At 44.9% G+C, this 23,047-nt stretch overlaps 1 long non-coding RNA gene across 1 annotated transcript in view; it reads left to right on the top strand.

The window, feature by feature from the left end:
• Positions 1-1,084: 1,084 nt before the first annotated feature.
• The window catches only part of LOC310708971, a 103,011-nt gene continuing 81,048 nt past the window's right edge, over positions 1,085-23,047 (top strand). The window contains exons 1-2 of the long non-coding RNA XR_014527273.1: positions 1,085-1,161; positions 19,334-19,421. This is a non-coding gene — a long non-coding RNA (uncharacterized lncRNA). The remainder of the gene's footprint in view (positions 1,162-19,333; positions 19,422-23,047) is intronic.

The following is a 23,047-nucleotide window of genomic DNA, read 5'->3' as shown; positions in this document are numbered from 1 at the left end:
CTCCCTGCCTCGGTATAAAAGATTAAGCACCCCTGGCCTGTGTGATACAGAATAATACTTTATGGTTAAGTTACGAAAGATGACAGAAGCAAAAGGAAGGCATTCGGTCCAGATGGTGCCATTCTCCTTTAGAGCCTTGCCTACAGTCGTTCACACCCAGTTTATTAATCGGGTCTGCTCATGTGCATAGATTAGGGATGACACCGCACAGTTTCCCCCACAATATTTTAAAATGGATGACTCTTTTCAGCCCGACGCCCCCAAATTGATGTGCCTTCCATTTGACACCATCGCCTGTAGCTTCTGATTAACTGACGCACAATCCATCCATGCGTTATTTTAATTGCTCCCTTCCCACATTAAACAAAACATTATACATACAGGACCGGCTGAGATATGGACTTTTCATCCCATGCTGACTTCCGTTAGCCCCTTGTCTACCTGCTGTCAACTTTTTATATAGGCCGTTTGGATGGGTGAAAGGGAGACAAACAAACAGCAAATCGGTAAGATGCAAATGCTCTTTAATTCTTTGTGTCAAAGTAGAGAAGGGGGGGGGGATGTAAAGTCGCAAATTCTTCCAGTGTGTGCTGCATGTTTCTTCTTGCTAGTGTGATAGAGCAAAGAAGAGTTTCTTTAGAGTCTGCAATACGATGTCCTACAACTTGCCTCTTTGCTGGCATCTATCTAACTAAGAATGGATGGAAACACATCTCTGTAGAGCTTTGGGTAACTTGGCCAAAGTGCAAAGAATTTGCATTTAAATGCAGTTTGAATCAAATTTCTCGCCCATCTCTAGCAATGGTCTGACTCAGTAAAAGCCAGCTCCCTATGACCCTAAGTCCTGCAGATCATGTCTTAGTGCAGAATAATAATAATAATAATAATAATAATAATAATAATAATAATAATAATTTATTATTTATACCCCGCCCATCTGGCTGGGTTTCCCCAGCCACTCTGGGCGGCTTCCAAAAGAATATTAAAATACTATGATACATCAAACATTAAAAGCTTCCCTAAACAGGGCTGCCTTCAGATGTCTTCTAAAAGTCTGGTAGTTGTTGTTCTCTTTGACATCTGGTGGGAGGGCGTTCCACAGGGAGGGCGCCACTACCGAGAAGGCCCTCTGCCTGGTTCCCTGTAACTTGGCCTCTCGCAGTGAGGGAACCGCCAGAAGGCCCTCGGTGCTGGACCTCAGTGTCCGGGTAGAACGATGGAGGTGGAGACGCTCCTTCAGGTATACTGGACCGAGGCCGTTTAGGGCTTTAAAGGTCAGCACCAACACTTTGAATTGTGCTCGGAAACGTACTGGGAGCCAATGTAGGTCTTTCAAGACCGTGTTATATGGTCTCGGCGGCAGAAAGTATTGTAGAGATCTTTCCTATTCTAATTAATTCAAGAGGGCTCTGGAAGCTTCTCTGTGTGAAAGAAACAAGCAGAAGGTTCATGATGTTTAGGTTATTCCTTCAGTGAAGCTGAGTGCAGCTGGCTTAAACTGGTTCTCTACTGTCAAGGTCATGCTGACTATAATAGTAAGGCCAGAAAGAGCCTGGGTTTCACTTTCTCTTTCTATCTCTCTTCCTTCTGGTGTTGTGTTCTGTACATAGTATATTTAGTATTAAGGTTTAGACTTCTTATAAGTTAACGTAGGTTTATGTTAAGTCTGCTGCAGCTGGATATCTTATGGACAGTGCCAATCCTGAATGTACAGTGGTACCTCGGGTTACATACGCTTCAGGTTACAGACTCCACTAACCCAGAAAGGTTAAGAACTTTGCTTCAGGATGAGAACAGAAATCGTGCTCCGGCGGTGCAGCGGGAGGCCCTTTTAGCTAAAGTGGTGCTTCAGGTTAAGAACAGTTTCAGGTTAAAAACGGACCTCCGGAACGAATTAAGTATGTAACCCGAGGTACCACTGTATTGGATTTGTGACCATGATGCTCATTTGCCTTCAGTAGCAGTAAAGCTCTGCTGGATGAAATACAATTGCCTCTGGTCTATTTTTTGGGGAATCCTACAACGTGTTTAAGTTTTTACTCTGCTAACTATACGTTGGAGTTCTGCTCTGGATCGATATGGAGTAGAATTTCATGGCAGATCATCTGTAGTCTTCATGGCAGCTAGGGAAGTGTGGCAGGAAAGGAGAAGGGTTCTGTCCATTGGGTATCTCTTTCTGGCAGGGATAGCTTTCCTACACTCTCAGATGAGCACTCAGCTGCCACACCGGAAGTCTGGCGTGCAGTCTTAGCATCGCCACGACTGCTTTGGTGACAGGCAGCAGGGACAGGCTTCCTTGGCCATAGGTAAAGCTTCAGTGCAGAGATGTGAATGCAGAGAGGGAAATGCAGTCATCCTGGCCTTGTTTTGCTTACCTTCCAGATAAGAAAGCCATTTCCAGAGTGGCTTTGAAAGAGGCAAGTGCTCGATAAGCATTCTCTGCTTGAGCAGGGGCTAACGTGCCCTCGGCTGCATCAACAACCAAGTCCTTTTCAATATGACTCTTGCATTGCTGAGGATAATGAGATCCCAGCCTTCATCCTCTCCCGGTTGCGTACTCAAGAGGGATAGATTGCATTTGTTAGGCCTTCAGAGATCTTTGGATCAATTCAGGCCTATAAGCAGGCATTTTGCAGTGAGGCAGTCTCGTGAGGAGGGATTGTTCCGTTGTGCATTTTTATTGTAATAATGGATGCTTATGATTTCATGTTTGTTCCTATTGGTTTTTAGACTTGCAACACACCTAGAAGCCTAATCTGGCATTAAGCAGTACAGTGGTACCTCTGGTTACATACTTAATTCTTTCCGGAGGTCCGTTCTTAACCTGAAACTGTTCTTAACCTGAAGCACCACTTTAGCTAATGGGGCCTCCCGCTGTTGCTGCGCCGCCACTGCGCAATTTCTGTTCTCATCCTGAAGCAAAGTTCTTAACCTGAGGTACTATTTCTGGGTTAGCGGAGTCTGTAACCTGAAATGTATGTAACCTGAAGCGTATGTAACCACTGTATATAGATCAATTAAATGATGGTGATGATGATGATAATAATAATAATAATAATAATAATAATAATAATAATATAACGACAGGGTGGAGAATTTTTGCCAAACAGCCAGAATGTATATGCAGATCTTTCAATATGTTTAAAGTGATGCAATTGTACCATTTGTTCATCACCAGTTATGTAGTCTGGATAAGTGTTTAATGGTTCTTGTATTTGTTTAAAAACCAATAAAAATGGTTGCTGTTACTAAAATGAGCAGAGATAGCTTAAAAGTCAGATGATGATGATGATAGGTGCAGGGACCCCCAATTTTTGCCAGGAATTTAATCTTTCGCTCCCCAACCACGATCCCAAAGCAAATCATGCACCTCAGCCTGTAATTAGTCTTAGGAGGAAAAAGCTCCAATTGCTGCCCCAGTAGTGTGGGAGATAAACTTCCATTTTCATGGGAGTTTAACCTTTCTTCCCCAAACATGATCACAATGCAAACCATGCCCTCTCACCCAAAATCATCCTTAGGAGATAAACTCCCATTTGGTACCCCGGTGGGGCAGGATAGAGGAGAGACATTTTGTACAGTGAGGGACCTAACTGGGGTGAAATAAATTCGGCCACAGCAAAGCTCTGCAAAGATATAAGATGTGCACAAATCTGGAAAACCTTTGAGTTTTTTTGCACATCTTGCCAGAAAAAGGTCATGAAAAGGACTCTTCTTCCCTCAGCCGCGAGTTCTGCTTTCAGGGTTTGTGACCGATAGGCACTGTCTACCTCATTACTGTGCAATGAAACTTTATTGTTCCCTTTGTTCTATTGATTTTTATGTCTTATGAGAAGCATATTGAAAAAAAATATTGAAATGAATATCTGTCAAAGAAGAATAGCAAGAACAGCAGCCATTTATCTGCATATCTTAAAGGATTGCAGAGGGTTTCCATCCTGGAAGTATTTGATGGCACTTACTGAATGAGACGGAGGACTTTGAGACTTTGCAGAGGACTGTTGAAGCCCCTGTGTGGAACAGCGAAGGTTGCCATATTTCAAAAAGTAAAACCCTGAAAGTTGTTGTGCTTTTAATTCTGTTGGGAGCAGCCCAGAGTTGCTGGGGAAACCCAGCTTAGATGGGCGGGGTGTATAAATAATAAATTATTGTTGTTGTTATTATTAACGGCTGGAACTTGGGATCAAAGTTTTGCATGGGATTGGGATTGGAACTGATTTATACTGAGCCAGACAAGTGGCCCATCTACTTTAGTCTTGTCTACACTGTTGCTAAGCAAGAGCTGGCAAGAATGAAATTGTGGGGGGAAACAATATTAAACACATATTGGCTATATGGTATAAATTGAAATACAAGCTGTCTCCTGGCCTATTGCCCATCGCTTTGTTCTTTTACAATGAAAATATAAGTTGTCTGAAAAACCATGGTTTAACGCTGCTTTATTATTTATTTATTTATTTTGTTAGTCACTTTTCCCTGCTCAAGGCAACTCAAGCGACCTATGGTTGGTTTTGCTCAATTTAAGAATGGATGACTTAATAATACTATTCTTCCTTACCAGGAAGTTTCCCATGAAATGAATGGGAGGATTATGCATGCTCTAGAATATCTACCAGGTAAAAGTGTAGCATTATCCTTATTGCAAAAATATCTCATTGTCTGGGATCTAACAGAAGCAGAAAAAATAATACCTTCCTCTCAAGATAAGGGGAGCTAGTCCAGATGGTTTAAACTGTTATTGTGCATAGATTTTTAAACTTAAGTGGCAAAACTCAGAAATGGCTCAGTTGCCAAAGATGAATGGAGACGGCTGTATAAAAAACATAATAAAAATGCTATTCCAATAACATGAAAATAAAACTTCTGTAAAATCATATATAGATGGTATCTTGCACCAAACTATTTAACGGAAATTTACAATCTGCAAGAAAATAACTGCTGGAGATGCAAAAATAAAGGGGCAGATATCTTACATATATTCTGAACTTGTCCTAAATTCTTTTTTCTTTTTGCAAGAGATGTTGGAAGTTATAAATGAAATTATGGGAAGGGATATAACTTTACCACCAAGATATGCTATACTAAGTCATCTGAAAGATACTATAAATAAGGATGATTTGGAACAGCTATGATAAGTGTGCCCAGAGTAGTAATAGCAAATAATTGGAAATCAGATAAACCAGTGGAATATTGCAGTGGTACAAGAAGGCTTGGAACTTAGCATTGTCCATTGAATTTACCTCCTACAAAAGTGACATTGACAGGTATGCACCAAGCAAATTTACTGAGACATGGAACTTACATGTTAATTGCTGGAAGATAAAATTATAAAATAAAGCTCAACCTTACATATCCTTTCCACAGATATAACCCCACGTTTTGCATATAACAGTAGCTAGGGTTACCCAGCAAATAAATGTATATTCCCTGAATTCTACGGCTTGTATCTACAGTTGTGCCAAGTCTCTCGCTCTGTTAGTGCAAGGATTTATCTTTCCCCATCTCCCCCCCGCCCCCCGCAGTGTGCTACTGTCATGAATGAGCCAGCTCCCAGGGAAGGTTTGCAGTCAGCTACCAGGGCAGGGTTGCTGCCAACTAAAGAAGGCAGTCAGGAACAGAGAGTGTTAACTGCCATACAGGATAAGCATCGTCTAGTGCCAACTCCCCCACCTCTTGGAATGCCAGCTGATAAGGGAATGGCGGAGAGTGAGCGGGAACGCAGTCAAAGCTCACCGGAAGCACAAACAGGCAGGAAAGAGTTAAGAAACAGCCTCTCAGAGGATAGGGAAGAGGAGGGAGCTGGCCCACTCAGTCCAAGGTCTCGATGAATAGGGGGGGGGGGCTGCAAGATAGGAAGCAAAACAAAAGACATATGAAGCTAAAGTTTAGTTGCTTCTGGTCATGACGGAAGCAGTCTTCAGAAGGGTCATCTTGATTGATGAAGCTGGAGGCTATGTTACAGCCATCTTGATCTATCTGTTTACTTTTGCAGTAAATCCTCCTTTTTCATTAACGACGCTTACTGTGTTATCAAGACGGGAACTTGGACGCATGACAGCTCCCTAAATCTGTTCTGGGGGTTTCCTACCCCCCCTCCCCAGTGCAAATTTGGGGAGAGTACAGGGTAGAGGGAGGAAAGAGGAGAACATTCCATTGTACAAGTGCAAATCCTGGATCCTTCCCTAGGTTTGTTATATGTTATTTGTGTTAGATGTATAGAGGAAATTATTTTTGTGCAATGGTATGATTTTTAGCAATAGTCTTTTAAAATAAATAAAGACACAGTCCTACTCTTCCAGTTTGAAAAGGGAATAGTCACACTGTTCAGTCTGACCTGAGCCACTCACTCACATAAAATACTCCTAACAACAGAGCCGGCCCTACTGTAGGGTAGAATGAGGCAGCTTCCTCAGGTAGCAGATGTTGGGGTGGCCAGTGGGCATGTTGTTGTTGTTGTTTAGTCGTTTAGTCGTGTCCGACTCTTCGTGACCCCATGGACCAGAGCACGCCAGGCACTCCTGTCTTCCACTGCCTCCCGCAGTTTGGTCAGACTCATGTTTGTAGCTTCGAGAACACTGTCCAACCATCTCGTCCTCTGTCGTCCCCTTCTCCTTGTGCCCTCCATCTTTCCCAGCAACAGGGTCTTTTCCAGGGAGTGTCTTCTTCTCATGAGGTGGCCAAAGTATTGGAGCCTCAGCTTCATGATCTGTCCTTCCAGTGAGCACTCAGGGTTTATTTCCTTAAGAATGGAGAGGTTTGATCTTCTTGCAGTCCATGGGACTCTCAAGAGTCTCCTCCAGCCCCATAATTCAAAAGCATCAATTCTTCAGCGATCAGCCTTCTTAATGGTCCAGCTCTCACTTCCATACATCACTACTGGGAAAACCATGGCTTTAACTATACGGACCTTTGTTGGCAAGGTGGTGTCTCTACTCTTTAAGATGTTGTATAGATTTGCCATCGCCTTTCTCCCAAGGAGCAGGCGTCTTTTAATTTCGTGACTGCTGTCACCATCTGCAGTGATCATGGAGCTCAAGAGAGCAAAATCTCTCACTGCCTCCATTTCTTCCCCTTCTATTTGTCAGGAGGTGATGGGACCAGTGGTCACGATCTTAGTTTTTTTTGATGTTGAGCTTCAGACCATATTTTGCGCTCTCTTCTTTCACCCTCATTAAAAGGTTCTTTAATTCCTCCTCACTTTCTGCCATCAAGGTTGTGTCATCTGCATATCTGAGGTTGTTGATATTTCTTCCGGCAATCTTAATTCCAGTTTGGGATTCATCCAGCCCAGCCTTTCGCATGATGAATTCTGCATATAAGTTAAATAAGCAGGGGGACAATATACAGCCTTGCCGTACTCCTTTCCCAATTTTGAACCAATCAGTTGTTCCATATCCAGTTCTAACTGTAGCTTCTTGTCCCACATAGAGATTTCTCAGGAGACAGATGAGGTGATCAGGCACTCCCATTTCTTTAAGAACTTGCCATAGTTTGCTGTGGTCGACACAGTCAAAGGCTTTTGCATAGTCAATGAAGCAGAAGTAGATGTCTTTCTGGAGCTCTCTAGCTTTCTCCATAATCCAGCGCATGTTTGCAATTTGGTCTCTGGTTCCTCTGCCCCTTCGAAATCCAGCTTGCACTTCTGGGAGTTCTCGGTCCACATACTGCTTGAGCCTGCCTTGTAGAATTTTAAGCATAACCTTGCTAGTGTGTGAAATGAGTGCAATTGTGCGGTAGTTGGAGCATTCTTTGGCACTGCCCTTCTTTGGGATTGGGATGTAGACTGATCTTCTCCAATCCTCTGGCCACTGCTGAGTTTTCCAGATTTGCTGGCATATTGAGTGTAGCACCTTGACAGCATCATTGTTTAAAATTTTAAATAGTTCAGCTGGAATATCATCACTTCCACTGGCCTTGTTATTAGCAATGCTTTCTAAGGCCCATTTGACTTCACTCTCCAGGATGTCTGGCTCAAGGTCAGCAACCACACTACCTGGGGTATACAAGACATCCATTTCTTTCTGGTATAGTTCCTCTGTGTATTCTTGCCACCTCTTCTTGATGTCTTCTGCTTCTGTTAGGTCCTTTCCACTTTTGTCTTTTATCATGGAAATCTTTGTACAAAATGTTCCTTTCATATCTCCAATTTTCTTGAACAGATCTCTGGTTTTTCCCATTCTATTGTTTTCCTCTATTTCTTTGCATTGCTCGTTTAAGAAGGCCTTCTTGTCTCTCCTTGCTATTTTTTGGAAATCTGCATTCAATTTCCTGTATCTTTCACTATCTCCCTCGCATTTTGCTTGCCTTCTCTCCCCCGCTATTTGTAAGGCCTCGTTGGACAGCCACTTTGCTTTCTTGCATTTCCTTTTCATTGGGATGGTTTTAGTTGCTGCCTCTTGTATAATGTTACGAGCCTCCGTCCATAGTTCTTCAGGCACTCTGTCCACCAAATCTAAATCCTTAAACTTGTTCCTCACTTCCACTGTGTATTCATAAGGGATTTGACTTAGATTGTATCTTACCGGCCCAGTGGTTTTTCCTACTTTCTTCAGTCTAAGCTTGAATTTTGCTATAAGAAGCTGATGATCTGAGCCACAGTCAGCTCCAGGTCTTGTTTTTGCTGACTGTATAGAGCTTCTCCATCTTTGGCTGCAGAGAATATAATCAATCTGATTTCGATGCTGCCTATCTGGTGATGTCCATGTGTAGAGTTGTCTCTTGTGTTGTTGGAAAAGAGTGTTTGTGATGACCAGCTTGTTCTCTTGACAAAACTCTATTAGCCTTTGCCCTGCTTCGTTTTGAATTCCAAGGCCAAACTTGCCAGTTGTTCCTTTTATCTCTTGACTCCCTACTTTAGCATTCCAATCCCCTATAATGAGAAGAACATCCTTCTTTGGTGTCATTTCTATAAGGTGTTGTAAGTCTTCATAGAATTGGTCAATTTCAGTTTCTTCAGCATCAGTGGTTGGTGCATAAACTTGGATTACTGTGATGCTAAAAGGTCTGCCTTGGATTTGTATCGAGATCATTCTATCATTTTTGAGATTGCATCCCAGTACAGCTTTTGCCACTCTTTTGTTGACTATGAGGGCCACTCCATTTCTTTTACGGGATTCTTGCCCACAGTAGTAGATGTGATGGTCATGGCCAGTGGGCATAGATAATGGTAATTGCCCACAGGTTCCATTTCCTATTTTAATACAAGGAAGCATTCAAAAATGTACCCCCCCAGTCTAAAGTGATGTATCTCATTCTGCCACATCTTCAGAATTCTGTCATTTCATTCTGCTGCATGCAGCTAGCCCTGTTAATTTAGTCTGAGGAGATATTGCTCAGATAGGATGTGGACATGGACACGATCTCTGCCTCTTTCTGGTTTTATTTTGTCTAATTTGCAGTGCACCAAATTCTGCCAACTAGGGATAGAAGGATCTGTCACAACCTTAAATTACACTCTATATTTCTGCAGCAATATGAGTTTTTTAAAAAAGAAGAAAACCACCCTCTTGAAAATTCACCAGCATTTTAGTGTGAATTTCTTCTAGTAAATGCATTTTTTGTATGCAGATTTTTTTAAACTAATGCATGTGCATTGCAGGCAATTTCCCCTAATATAATGTATGTTTGTATGTTATTTTCATTAATATGGAGAGATGGGAAGCAGAGCTCAGTCCATTGGCTCTGCTATGACAGGCCAGCTCTATCAGGCCTCCATTCCCACAACTGTCACCTGGGGGCAGCCATTCTTTCAGAAGGCTTCTGTGGGAGAGATAGGACGTGAGACTCATGTTACCAGCTTTGCTGGAAGCTCAGCAGTTCTGGTTTTCCTCTTCCCTCCCTGACCCTTTTCCCTTGTGTGCCATATCTTTTTAGACTGTAAGTCTGAAGGTAGGGGCCTGTCTGGTCTTGGTTGTATGTAAGCCACTCTGGGAGTCTTTTTGGCTGAAGAGTAGGGTACAAATGCCCCAAAGAAATTTTTATGCACAATTCCCCCTAATATAATACTTTTTTAAAATTGTTTGTTTGTATTACTGCACCACAAAATTAAGATAAACGTGAATTTCAAAGGCGGACTGTTCCGGAACTCATATGGTTTTGGAATGTGTGAATTTGATAGGTTTTCCCTTGAATGCAAACTGAACTGAATTTCTTCCCCCACTCCTAATGCCAACCCCAGACAGCAATTTGATTGCGGAAAACCCTGAAAAGTACTGTTGTTATTGTTATTGTTATTGTTGTTTTCAAAACCAGGGCATTTGAAAAGACTGCGGCCTCTCAACTTGGAACTGAATGCACTCCAGGGGCAAGAAAACAGTTGCTCTAGAGTCTAAACTTAGATCGAAGAATTGCCTCATTAGTTAATATTTTATGCATAACGCATAAAGTTATAGCAAGTGGTTCTGGCCATAATTAGCTGACTGCCTGTATTCTAATGAACTTGCACGTGCAAATTACAAATACACCCACCGACTCCAAGGAATTAGTGACACGCGGGTCCCTTTAAGCAAAGTTCAAGTATCTCCTAAATTAACCCAACGGAATCCCCAAAGCTGCAGTATTTACACACCAAGACAAGCTGTTAGAGCCCCCTCATCCTGCAATTTTGCCTGTTCTTATACACCCGTAAGGGAGGCTGTGCTGGGAGGAAGGGAACAGAGATTTTTCTTTCCTTAATTGTAGTGCTGGCTTGTTAGGTGTGTGGATTTTCATGTGTGCACATATTGGAAATGTATCTTCAGCTACTTAGAGATGACCTGCGTCGGGTTCACCCGAGTGGTGACTTCCAGGTGTTTAGTTGGGCTTCAACCCAGCTTGCTTGGCCAATGGAAAGGGATGAGGAGAGTCACTGGTGGCCAAATTGACAGATATAATAAGACAAAAACCAAAAGGTGAAGTGAAAAAGGAATGGGAGTGCCTACCTTAAAAGCCAAGGTTCGAGGACAGAAATCTGGCTGAGTCTGGAATAACCTTGTGAAGTGAAAGGATATCTAGATGCTAGGATAGATATGATACGGAAAACAGGAAGACAGGAAGACACAATGAGAGATAAAGGAGGTGCTGTGGGTTTGGTGGAAGTCAATGTTTGTTTTCCTTTTTAGTGTAAGATTTGATTTGATTTGTTTTTCATTGTATGCTTGTTTTTGTGTTTTGTGTATTGTTATTTTTCATTATTCTTGTTGTGTGGAAAATATTAATAAAAATTATTATTATTTTTTTTAAAAGAGAGAGAGTAACTAGTGGAGGAACGGGGGGAGGGCAGGGAGCGCACCACCACAGCACTATTGGTGAGAGGGGTAGCATCATGGCTGCACCCCCAGAAACATGCCACGCCCCCTCATGCCAGGCACCACACACCTTCAGTCAGTGCGCCACGCCCCTGCAGGTGGCACACCCCCGTGGGCAACATGCCATGTCCCCAGAATGCATGCCAGCCACGCCCCCGCCTGCTCTCTGTCCCCAGTGCTGGAGCATGCAGCTTCGCCACTGATGACATTTGTAGTCCACAGCATTTAGAAGGCCTTCTTCTTTGTCAGAGATCCGAGTTATGTGTGCCCTAGACCTGTTTGGATGCCTAGACTTGCCTGCTGTCCCCAGGTGAGCTTGGAATAGATGTGTAAGAAGGAATTGTTTTATGTCATGATCCATACTCGTTGCATGCAGTAATGTTTCTCTTCCGCTGCATTTCGCCTTCTAACAAAAACGACAGCATTTCGCTCCCTGCCTGCTGTGGCGCAAATACATAACTTACACAGCTAATTATGTAATTTATGTAAATTATGTTGCCATTACATTATTCAACCCCTTTCGTTTCAGCAGAAAGGAAAAATTCTGCAGCAGGCCCTGCTGTGAAGGTTTCATCTGGGATGGAAAAGTGAGGTAGAACTAATTTTGGAAAATGTAGAGATGATACTTTGAAACAATTCCAAATTGGTTATAGAGATTGTTGTACAAGGGGAGAGGGGAAGGCATGTGTGACTTGTTTTGGTTTAATGACCAGCAGGGATGAGGAAGAATTCTGACAAAAACAGAAACAGAGGTAGAAATTGCCATTGTTCGCTTACTCCAGGACGAAAATCAATTTCGCGAATATGGTCAGTATTGACTGTTGCTGTTGATTTCAGTTTGCAAATAAAACATAATTGATTACTGCCCCCACATTTGCATTGTATTTCCTTTGCATTGAAATGAATGGGGTGGAATATCTTAAGGACAATGTAATTTACAAAATTAATTACGAACATTATCTAATTTCATATTCCGTGCCTTCTTAGAACCCTAACTGGGAGGGAGGGCAGGTATGTGTAAGGATTAGTGGCCAGTGTGGCTAGTAAAGATTACAGTATTACAAAAGTTAGCCACTCCTGCTGTAGAGAATAATAATAATAATAATAATAATAATAATAATAATAATAATAATAATAAACTTAAATCCAACCCAAGCTCAACCCAAAAGCACAGCAAAATAAAGCATATTAGTATTTTGGCATTTAGCATACATTTGCATGACTGGGAGGAATGCAAATATTAATATATATGCAAATACGAAGAGAGGCACCTTGGTTTTCTCGTTGTTGCGTTCATCATGCTCTGAGTAGCAGGGACAGGAAGTGAAGTCTTCAAGGTCATCGACAAAGAGTGCATCTCTCTCTGTGAGTGTCTCGCTCTTGCTCTCGCTCCCTAGTTTTGTTTTGCAGTGCCAAAAGTTGCAGCTTCACTCTTGGCAATTTCCCAAGGGAAGCGAAATATACCCCTTAAATGTTTGTGGTAGGGCTATGCACATGCCTCACCGTCTGATATGGGGTCTGATCCACCAGTTGAGCAGAAAGTGTGCCATCTGCATTGTCAGTGCAGGGAGCGTGGGGGTGACGCAGACCCCAACGGCCAGCAGGATTGAACCCCTCGCTCATCAGCTGGCGTGTGGAGGGTTCAATCCTGCGTTTGCTGCTTTGCCAGTGCATTCCGAGTGAGCCCCCAGCAACCAGCAGAACCACCGTCTCCATTCACCAGAGAGCAACCCTGGTGGGGTGTCACCAGCACACTCCCTAAGGTGAGCAAGGGGTTCAATCCCACTCGCGTTGTCCTTGCACACATTTCTTCCTGCTGGGAAGAGATGTGCACAGCCCAAGCACAGTTCAGGGCTGTTTGAAAGCCCTTTTTGCGTTCTCAACAAACTACAGTTGCCAGGATCTTTTTTTTGGGGGGGGGGAGCACTTCATATGCGATGGTCACCTCCTGGCTTGACTACTGTAATTCGCTCTACGCGGGGCTGCCCTTGAAGCTGTCCCAGAAACTCCAGAGGGTGCAGAATGCTGCAGCGAGGCTCCTCACGGGGTCTCTGCCATGGGAGCATATTCACCCAGTGCTTTTCCAGCTGCACTGGCTCCCGATGGAGTACAGGGTCAGATTTAAGGTGCTGGTTTTGACCTTTAAAGCCCTTCACAGCCTAGGACCCTCGTACCTACGGGACCGCCTCTCCTGGTATGCCCCACGGAGGACCTTAAGGTCCATAAATAGCAACACCCTAGAGGTCCTGGGCCCTAAGGAAGTTAGATTAGCCTCAACCAGAGCCAGGGCCTTCTCAACACTGGCTCCGGCCTGGTTGAACGCTCTGTCTCATGAGACCAGGGCCCTGCAGGATCTGATTTCTATCTGCAGGGCCTGTAAGACAGAGTTGTTCCACCTGGCCTTTGGCTTAGAATCAGTTTGATTCCCTCCCCCTCTTTCTTTTTCCTTTCTCTTCCTGTGAAGAGATGCATCCTAATGTTTTAATGTTGTATTTTAATCTTGTTTTAAATTCTATTTTAATCAACTTGTTTTTATTATTGGTTGTTAGCCACCCTGAGCCCGGTCTTGGCTGGGGAGGGCGGGGTATAAATAAAAATTATTATTATTATTATTATTATTATTATTATTATTATTATTATTAGAGTGCTTTCAGTTTATGCTGTGGGTATGATTCCGCCGAATGCATGGAGATTCCTCTGTCCAACATGGAAAGATCAGCAGTAGAGTGGCAAAGATGGGTGTGTGCATCTGGCACACATAACCAAGAGTGTGTTGTAATAATAATAATAATAATAATAATAATAATAATAATAATAATAATAATATATTATTTATACCACGCCCATCTGGCTGGGCCTCCCCAGCCACTCTGGGCGGCTTCCATAAAAACCAAAAATACAGTAAAATATCACACGTTAAAAACTTCCCTGAACAGGGCTGCCTTAAGATGTCTTCTGAATGTCAGGTAGTTGTTTATCGCTTTGACATCTGCTGGAAGGGCATTCCACAGGGCGGGCGCCACTACCGAGAAGGCCCTCTGCCTGGTTCCCTGTAGCTTTGCTTCTCGCAATGAGGGAACCGCCAGAAGGCCCTCGGCTTCTATGTCCTTTCAAGTATTCAGACTGGGTACCTGAACTGCCCCCTCTCTTCTCATTATATCCTATCTGTTGTACTGGCTGCTTCTTTGCTTCTGAGTTCAAAGTATTATTTTGATTTTGACCTTCAAAGTCCCAAATTGTTTGGGAAAAGTTTCTTGATGAACTGCTTGTTCCCACAGGAACCTATCTGAGCCCTCAAATCAACCACATAGGCTCTCCTTGTAGACCTGCAACTAGTACAACCAGGCTGCCAGGAATATAAGACAGAGCCTTTTCAGCAGTGGCTCCCCACCTATGGAACTCCATCTCCTGAGACATATGATTGACTCCATCCCTAATTTCATTTACAGGACCCCCTTTCAGCTCCACTTTCCCCCTGGATAGTTGGGGTGGTTTTCAGCTTGCTTTCATTGCTTTTGGTGCAATGGAATCTTAAGCTGGCTGTGAGTATGATATATGCCATTTTTGTTCTCATGCTGCTGTGTTAGCACTTAGATTTTTTAAAATGTCTAATTTGCATGCCGTTTTAATTATTGGATTGGTATCTTGTCGTTTCATTCTATTTTGTTATCCTTTTTGATTGTGAGCCACCTTGAAAGGACCTTGTTCCTGAAAAGGTGCATCAAGATAACTTAAATTAACTTTCCAAATTTTGACCTGGTTTTGACCTATAAAGCCTTAAATTGCTCAGGACTACAACACCTCAATAGGGATGCGGGTGGCGCAGTGCGCTAAACCACAGAGCCTAGAACTTGCCGATCAGAAGGTTGACGGTTCGAATCCCCGCGAGGGGGTGAGCTCCCGTTGCTCAGTCCTTGCTCCTGCCGACCTAGTAGTTCAAAAGCACGTCAAGTGCAAGTAGACAAATAGGTACCGCTCCGGCGGGAAAGTAAACGGCATTTCCGTGCACTGCTCTGGTTCGCCAGAAGTGGCTTAGTCATGCTGGCCACATGACCCGGAAGCTTGTACGCCGGCTTCCTCGGCCAATAAAGCGAGATGAGCGCCACAACCCCAAAGTCAGTCACGACTGGACCTAATGGTCAGGGGTCCCTTTACCTTTACCTTTACAACACCTCAAGGACTGCCTCTCCACATATGAACCAACGCAGACCCTGTAATCATCAGAGGCCCCTATTTGTGTTCTACCTCCATGCAAGGCAGTGGCATTGCAAGGGGGGACAAGGGGCGGTCAGGCTTGAGTGCCATGTCTGGGGGGGGTGACAAGAAGGCACCCCATGGGTTGCTCCTCCCTCTGCCCCCGGGCGCGGTGGCACGAGCAGCCACCACGCAGCCGCTGAAGCATGTGGAGGCTCCTCCATTCACAGCAGCAGCCCCAATCAAAGGATTCTGCCATCGTCCGTATGGCACTCAAGCGGCGCGGGCAGCAAACAGCTATGTAGAACGCATGTGTGGGGTCGCACACACGCGCTGTATGTAGCGACAGCACATATGTGCTGTGTATAGCAGTTTGCTGCCAGCACTGCTTGAGTGCCGTACGGACGGCAGTGGGATCCCGCCGCTAAAGCCATGAGCAGAGGATCCCGCCATCGTCCGTACGGCGCTCGAGTGGTGCCAGCGGCAAACCACTATGTATGGTGCATGTGTGGCGTCGCTATGTACAGTGCATGCTGTTAGGATATTTCCGTTCCACCTTAAAAGGGAGCAGGCTTTGTGAGTCAGAGAGTCTGCGCATGTCCTGTTCACAGGATGTTTATGTTTGCTATTGCTTTCGTTTTCTCTCTCTGTCGGAGACACTGACGCAGACAGTCATGTCTTTCTCTGTTCTGATCAACGCTGAATAAAGCTTGTAAATAATGCTCTCCTGAGTGCGACTTCTGCTGTGATTATCTGCTGATAGAGTGTGCATGAGCTCTAGAATGTGGCAAGATATTTTCTAGACACTCATGTCGCTAATCGATGATACTGCGTGCCTACGGGAGATCGATGGATCGTCCGGCAGACGGCTTGGGGCCATGATGGACTTTATCTCCCTGGCAGTATCCCAACACATGCGTCATACATAGCGATGCTGCACATGTGCCCTACATAGTGACATCACGTGTGTGTCGTACGTGGTGATGCCGTGCATGCATCGTACAAAGCAGCGCCAAGCATGCGCAGCCGGCCCCGGGTGTTGGTTAGCCTTTGTTCACCCCTGATGAGAGGTCCAGAGGGGGGCAACACAAGAACACACCTTTTCGGCAGTGGCTCCCCATTAAATCTAGTTGACTGAATTTTGATAGGCTTCTTATCTAGGGACATTGCTCTCATGTTAACTATTTTCAGTCCTGTTGCCCACAAAATACTAGGACAGATTTAAGTGATTCTTTTCTTTTTTTAAAACCTGGCCAGAACAGTAAATGTTGCCCTGGCAGGAAATCAGGCAGCTATTGTTCTAAAATTTGGCAGAATTCATTTCCCAGAATGCTCTACCAAGCCTGCAAATTTCATCAACTTTCCCCAAAAAGTTATAGATATTTCCTTCCTTCCTTCCTTCCTTCCTTCCTTCCTTCCTTCCTTCCTTCCTCCTCCTCCTCCTCCTCCTCCTCCTCTTCTTCTTCTTCTTCGTCTTTCGTCTTTCGTCTTTCGTCTTTCTTCTTCTTCTGATTTAAGCTTTAAAAGTCTTCAGCCCAAAGATGCCTGGACCTATTTGCATGTAATTTATCATACTTCAACCACTGTAGAGGAACCTATATGTCTGCAAATTTCATCCAGTTTTGGATGAAAAGTCATAAGCCTTGTTTTTCTTTTCAAAAGTGAACTCGGAGCCAAATTAAGCAGTGCTTTGGATCAAGGCAGCTTATTTATTTAAACACAGAACCAGGGTCCAGTCTTGAGGTCAGTGCACATTTCTTCTCTCTGAATTGCACTATAAATGTGTAGAATTTTACACCTCTGAAACAGAAATTCAATCTCAACTATATGCACATATTATGAAGCACACATTGTTTGTCAGCCAACTGATATCTGTTTCAGTAGGCTCTGCTAGCGCATAAAATTTGGGCTTCCTAATATCAGTTCACTGGATAGTAACTCCCTGCTTTAAATGTCCATGCTTGATTGTAAAAATCACTTTGCTGTTGCCTTAAAATAATACTTAGTCAGGGAGTGTTTGAGCGTGTTTGTTTGTTGAAGAACTAAACCAATCCTGGCATCTCCACCTTGACTTGTCGAATGTTCTGATTGATTGAATCTGCATTGACTAAGGATCAGTTGAGAAGTCTGCAGCTGTCAAAGGCCAGCTCTAGAAAAGTACCCATTAGGTCAGAGTAGATGCAGGGGGGGGGGGAGGATGCAAAAATATTTGGAACATTTTTTTCCTGGCTTTCAGCCATATGCTAAATGTCAAAGAATATTTTGTCACCTATAACTTTGGAATCTACTGTTTCCTGAACGTTCAGCAAAGCATGACCCCTGAATGTTTTCCAGAGTGGGGTAGGCATAAGAACAGTAATAATAACCATAATAATTTTACTATTTGCACCCCACCCATTTGATTGAGTTGCCCTGGCCACTCTGGGCAGCTTCCAGCATGTATAAAAACACAACAAAACATTAAACGTTTAAGAAATTTCCCAATACAGTGGTGCCTCGCAAGACGAAATTAATTCGTTCCGCAAGTCTCTTCGTCTTGCGAGTTTTTCGTCTTGCGATGCACGGTTTCCCATAGGAATGCATTGAAAATCAATTAATGAGTTCCTAGGGAAACCGCCTTCAGACCAGGTCCGGGGACAGTCTGTCCCCGGACCTCTTCTGAAGGCTGGGGGGGGGGGGACAAGGGCTTTTCTTCCCACCCCCAGCATTTTAAAAAACCCCGGGACAGCGGAGGACTTCTCCGCTGTCCGGGCATCTTAAAATGCTGGCGGGCGGCATTTTAAAATCGCCCGGGACAGCGGAGGACTTCTCCGCTGTCCGGGGCGATTTAAAAGCCCATGGGAAGGTAGGCAGGGGGGACAAAGACTTTCGCCCCCCGCCCGCCTTCAGAAGGTGTTCCCGCCCCCCCGCCCCGCTTTGGAGCAGCGTTCCGAAGCGGGGCGGCTGGGGCAGGTGTTCCCACCCCCCCGCGCCGCTTTGGAGCAGCGTTCCGAAGGGGGGCGGCTGGGGCAGGTGTTCCCGCCCCCCCGCCCCGCTTTGGAGCAGCGTTCCGAAGCGGGGCGGCTGGGGCAGGTGTTCCCGCCCCCCCGCCCCGCTTCGGAGCAGCGTTCCGAAGGGGGGCGGCTGGGGCAGGTGTTCCCGCCCCTCCGCCCCGCTTTGGAGCAGTGTTCCGAAGCGGGGCGGCTGGGGCAGGTGTTCCCGCCCCCCGCCCCGCTTTGGAGCAGCGTTCCGAAGCGGGGCAGCTGGGGCAGGTGTTCCCGCCCCCCCGCCCCGCTTCGGAGCACCGGGAGAAGCGATCTCCCCTCAGCCCCTTGATCGCGATCTCCCCACCGCCCCGCTGTCCCCGGACCTCTTTTGAAGCAAGGGGCTGCGGGGAGATCGCTTCTCCCCGCAAACCCTTGCTTCAAAAGAGGTCCGGGGGGCTGCGCAAAGCGCTACCCGCTGTCCCCGGACCTCTTTTGAAGCAAGGGGTGGTGGGGAGAAGCGATCTTCCCGCTGTCCCCAGACCTGGGGCTGCGGGGAGAAGATCGCTTCTCCCCGCCGCCCCTTGCTTCAAAAGAGAAGACCCGCTGTCCCCGGGGCAAGCTTCGTTTTGCAAAGCAAGCCCATAGGGAAATTCGTCTTGCGAGGCAACTCGAAAACGAAAAAACCTTTCGTTTTGCGAGTTTTTCGTCTCGCGAGGCGTTCGTCTTGCGGGGTACCACTGTACAGGGCTGCCTTCAGATGTCTTCTAAAGGTTGTAGAGTCACTTACCTCCTTGACATCTGATGGGAGGGTGTTCCACAGGGCGGGCGCCACCACCGAGAAGGCCCTCTGCCTGGTTCCCTGTAGCTTCACTTCTGGCAGTGAGGGAGCTGCCAGAAGGCCCTCGGAGCTGGACCTCAGTGTCCAGGCTGAACGATGGGGGTGGAGATGCTCCTTCAGGTATACTGGGACGAGGTTGTTTAAGGCTTTAAAGGTACACACCAACACGGAAACGTACTGGGAGCCAATGCAGGTCTTTGAGCACCAATGTTATTTACTAGGAGGCAATCCAGTCCCCTTTAACAGCCTCTTCTCTCCCTGCCGTGCTCCCTGATTTGTACATGGAGTCCTTTATCATTGACTGCCCCCCCACTGGAGGCACTCCCATGGGTGAAAAGTAAGAGAGTTTGGATTTGATATCCCGCTTTATCACTGCCTGAAGGAGTCTCAAAGCAGCTAACATTCTCCTTTCCCTTCCTCCCCCACAACAAACACTCTGTGAGGGGAGTGGGGCTGAGAGACTTCAGAGAAGTGTGACTAGCCCAAGGTCACCCAGCACCTCCATGTGGAGGAGCGGAGACTCGAACCCGGTTCACCAGATTACGAGACCACCGCTCTTAACCACTACACCACACTGGCACCACTCTGGCAAGAGCACTGTGCACACCTAACTGTGCATGTAGGGAGGTGCTACATTGAGACTTAGATTTCTGATGTTATGCATTCTGTCTGTTGTTTAAACCTAGTGCATCGTTTGACCTTTTGATATCCCCATTTTAACTAGGGGCAGACTAGATACCATGTTAAATGCATCTGTGCAGTTAGGGTCCAATCTGCTGTCTTAAAGAAATGTGAATAGCATTCACTAGTGAGGAGGAGAGATCATTATCACGATTGCAGCAGGCTGTAGGGGGGGAGCTTAACCCTTTCATTACCTGCTGAATACCCCTTCAAAACTGCTATTCACACCTTAAAGCATGTGCACATCAAATGCAAAGATGCAGTATATGCCACGTCTAGTTTAGCCCTAGAAAACATAGATGGTAGACTACACATAGTCTGTGCCGGTGATCTGAATGGCAGCGCATGTTAAAATGAACTCACTGAGAAGCAAAGCTGAGAAAGTGACTGGCTGCATTGCCTGGACTGCACAGACCAGCTCTGCTGTTTGATTAATGCTTTTATTGCCAAAGTTGAACGGTATTGCAATTTATCATTTTTGATTGATTTTTCAATTAATAGCACAAGATAACAAGCTTACACTCTTATGGAAACAGCATTACTGTGGATCATTCACATAGCACTTTTAATTTGCAAAGTGTTTGCCTCCACAAGAGCTCTGTGTGGTTGATCACTACATATATTTTTTACTTTACAAATGCAGAATAATGGCAGATAAACCGTAGTGACTTGATTACTGTCACCCAATGATCTTTGGTTCATGCATTCTGCCTTCCCCCTCTTCCCTTTGAGCAGAAGTACAAAGAGGTGATTAGAAGTGTCCACTTCTTTCCCAATTGCCCATAGTTTTTCATTATATATGGCCAAACCTAACACAGTGGTTAATCCAAAACATGGTTTAGCTGTGATAGCGAATGTGGTACCCTCCAGATGTTCTTGGAATGCCTCCTCCTGCCTTGCCTGGCGATGTTGCAGTTCCACCTGGCACCATCCACATCAAAAGCATATGCTCTACCACTGAGCTACATTATTTGTAGATGAAATGCCCAGAAACCTGGAGCTGGAAATGTCAGACTCAACCTGAAAGAAAGAGACTTGAAGATGCAACTCAGGCTATAGCACTCAGCCTAGAGGAGCAAAATGGCTTTAAGTGGAATGCCACAAACTGGTAAGTATATTAAGTCCCTCTGCCTCCCTGACATCTTAGGAAACAATTTGATTTCGGCCTCTGTCATGGGTACAAAGGCAGGCCCAGGAAAAAGCACGGTGTGTCGCAAAGTGAGCTTATTAAAGTAGGCGATGATGACACCTGCCTGGTTGAGTTTAGCTTGACAAACTTCTGCAGTGAAACCTCAGCAAAGACAGAAGGGACGGCACTTGCAGAAGAACAGCTGAGGATGTCTCAGGAGTGGGGCTCTTTTTTCCTTTCTTTTAATTAGGCTATAATTCAATTACATATGCACAGCGCTTTTCATCTCGACAAGTTTTCTGTAATCTTAATTTGATCTTATGTCAGAACGGTACCTTCTTGTGATAACTGACTCTGAGTGGAATAATGGTTGATTAAAAGGGGTTAATAGCTGCACCTCAGACAGAGGTAGATTAACAGGGGGAAGCTGACGGTCTGTCTGCTAATGGGATCAGAAGGTATTTGTTGAGTTGATGAATGATTAATCTAGCAGGATTTCACCAGGGCTGGCGGCTTGCAGGTAAAGCATGATGGGAGATTGGTGGAATGGGTGACATTACGTTTCGGCAAGGGATATTATTGGTTATGTTATATTTGTAAGCCATCCTATATATATGTGTGTGTTTTGAAGGGTAGGGGATTTCAATTTCCCAAAATAATCAAAATTAGCTTTCATTTGACGGAACAGATATTTTAGTGCATTACATTTCAGAGCGTTTCAAAGTGCTGCGAAAATTCAGAATGCAAAAGTCTCTTTTGAAACTTCAGACATTTTCAAACTGCTTTTATGAAGGAAAAGGGGAGGCCTGTGAAGATTCACAAACACATTTCCCACTTGATTTCCTTTGTATATTTGTCCCAAACTCAAAGCATTTCCCCTCCAAAGATTTGTATGGTCATGTGAGCTGCCAAACATTCTTCTGGAGTGGGAAGAAAATACAGGCCTACTTTGGGTCCATTTATAGCTCGTATTATTTTCTCTGGGTCAATACTGGGTTGCATCCAAAGCAGCTCTAAGTAACCATCCTGTCACCACAAGGATTTCAGCTTGTACAATGGGTCTTCCTCCACTTCTCTCCCTCCATGTACCCTGCTCCCACTCCAAATCTGCTCTAGGGGTTAGGGGAACCACCATAACATATTTAGGGGGCATATGGCAGGGGCAAGGAGAGGAGAAGGGGGAAAGTCCCATTGCAGAAGCATCACACCTTGTGATGGCCCAATGGATATTTGGAACCCCCCAAGGGCCAGATAGTGAGGACCAAAGGGCCAGATTCAGCTCCTGGACTTGAGATTCACCACCCCTGCTCGTTTCAAAAGGATGCCCAATCCTAGTTTGGAACCCTGAACAGAAGAAGCAGGAGATAGAAATACTCATACAAAATACGTTGTAAACCACCCTGTGATCTTTGGATAAAGGGTGGCAATAAAAATGCAAATAAAATAAGTAAACGAATGCTTAAACAAATAAAGACCTGATCAAATATGACTAGCACCTCAGCAAATATCAAAATTAGAGGCTACTTGGTGCAAGTCTAATTGCACCAGCGACTGGGCTATATTCAGCCAGATCCTCTCTCTTTATTCAATTGAAATGGCATTACCAAAGGACGCTTGTAGGTGATGCTCATAGATGCTTGTATATTAGTTGATGGGGAAGCAACACATTTTCTGGGATTTCCCCCTCCTTCCAATTATTGGGGGTGGGGTACCAACGTTCACCATTCATCAGGATCTCCTTTTTTAAATGTCAGCATCCGTCCTGCTACCCGAAATTGCATGGTTAGAAGCTAGATGGTCTTTTACCGCTCCCCATAAATAATGCCAATTTGTATGGTTCCAGGTTATTCCATTTATCACCCTGGCCTGCACAAAGCCAGAGAGAAATGAATGAAACACCCCAAACAAAGATGAGGCGAAGCAGCCTGCTTTATGGATTATTTCACAGTTCCCA

This window comes from Podarcis liolepis (assembly GCF_965112155.1).
Source record: "Podarcis liolepis genome assembly, chromosome: 6".
NCBI classification, from domain to species: Eukaryota; Metazoa; Chordata; class Lepidosauria; order Squamata; family Lacertidae; genus Podarcis; species Podarcis liolepis.
Note: the sequence above shows the minus strand (reverse complement) of the source record. Positions and strands in the feature narration are given on the sequence as shown.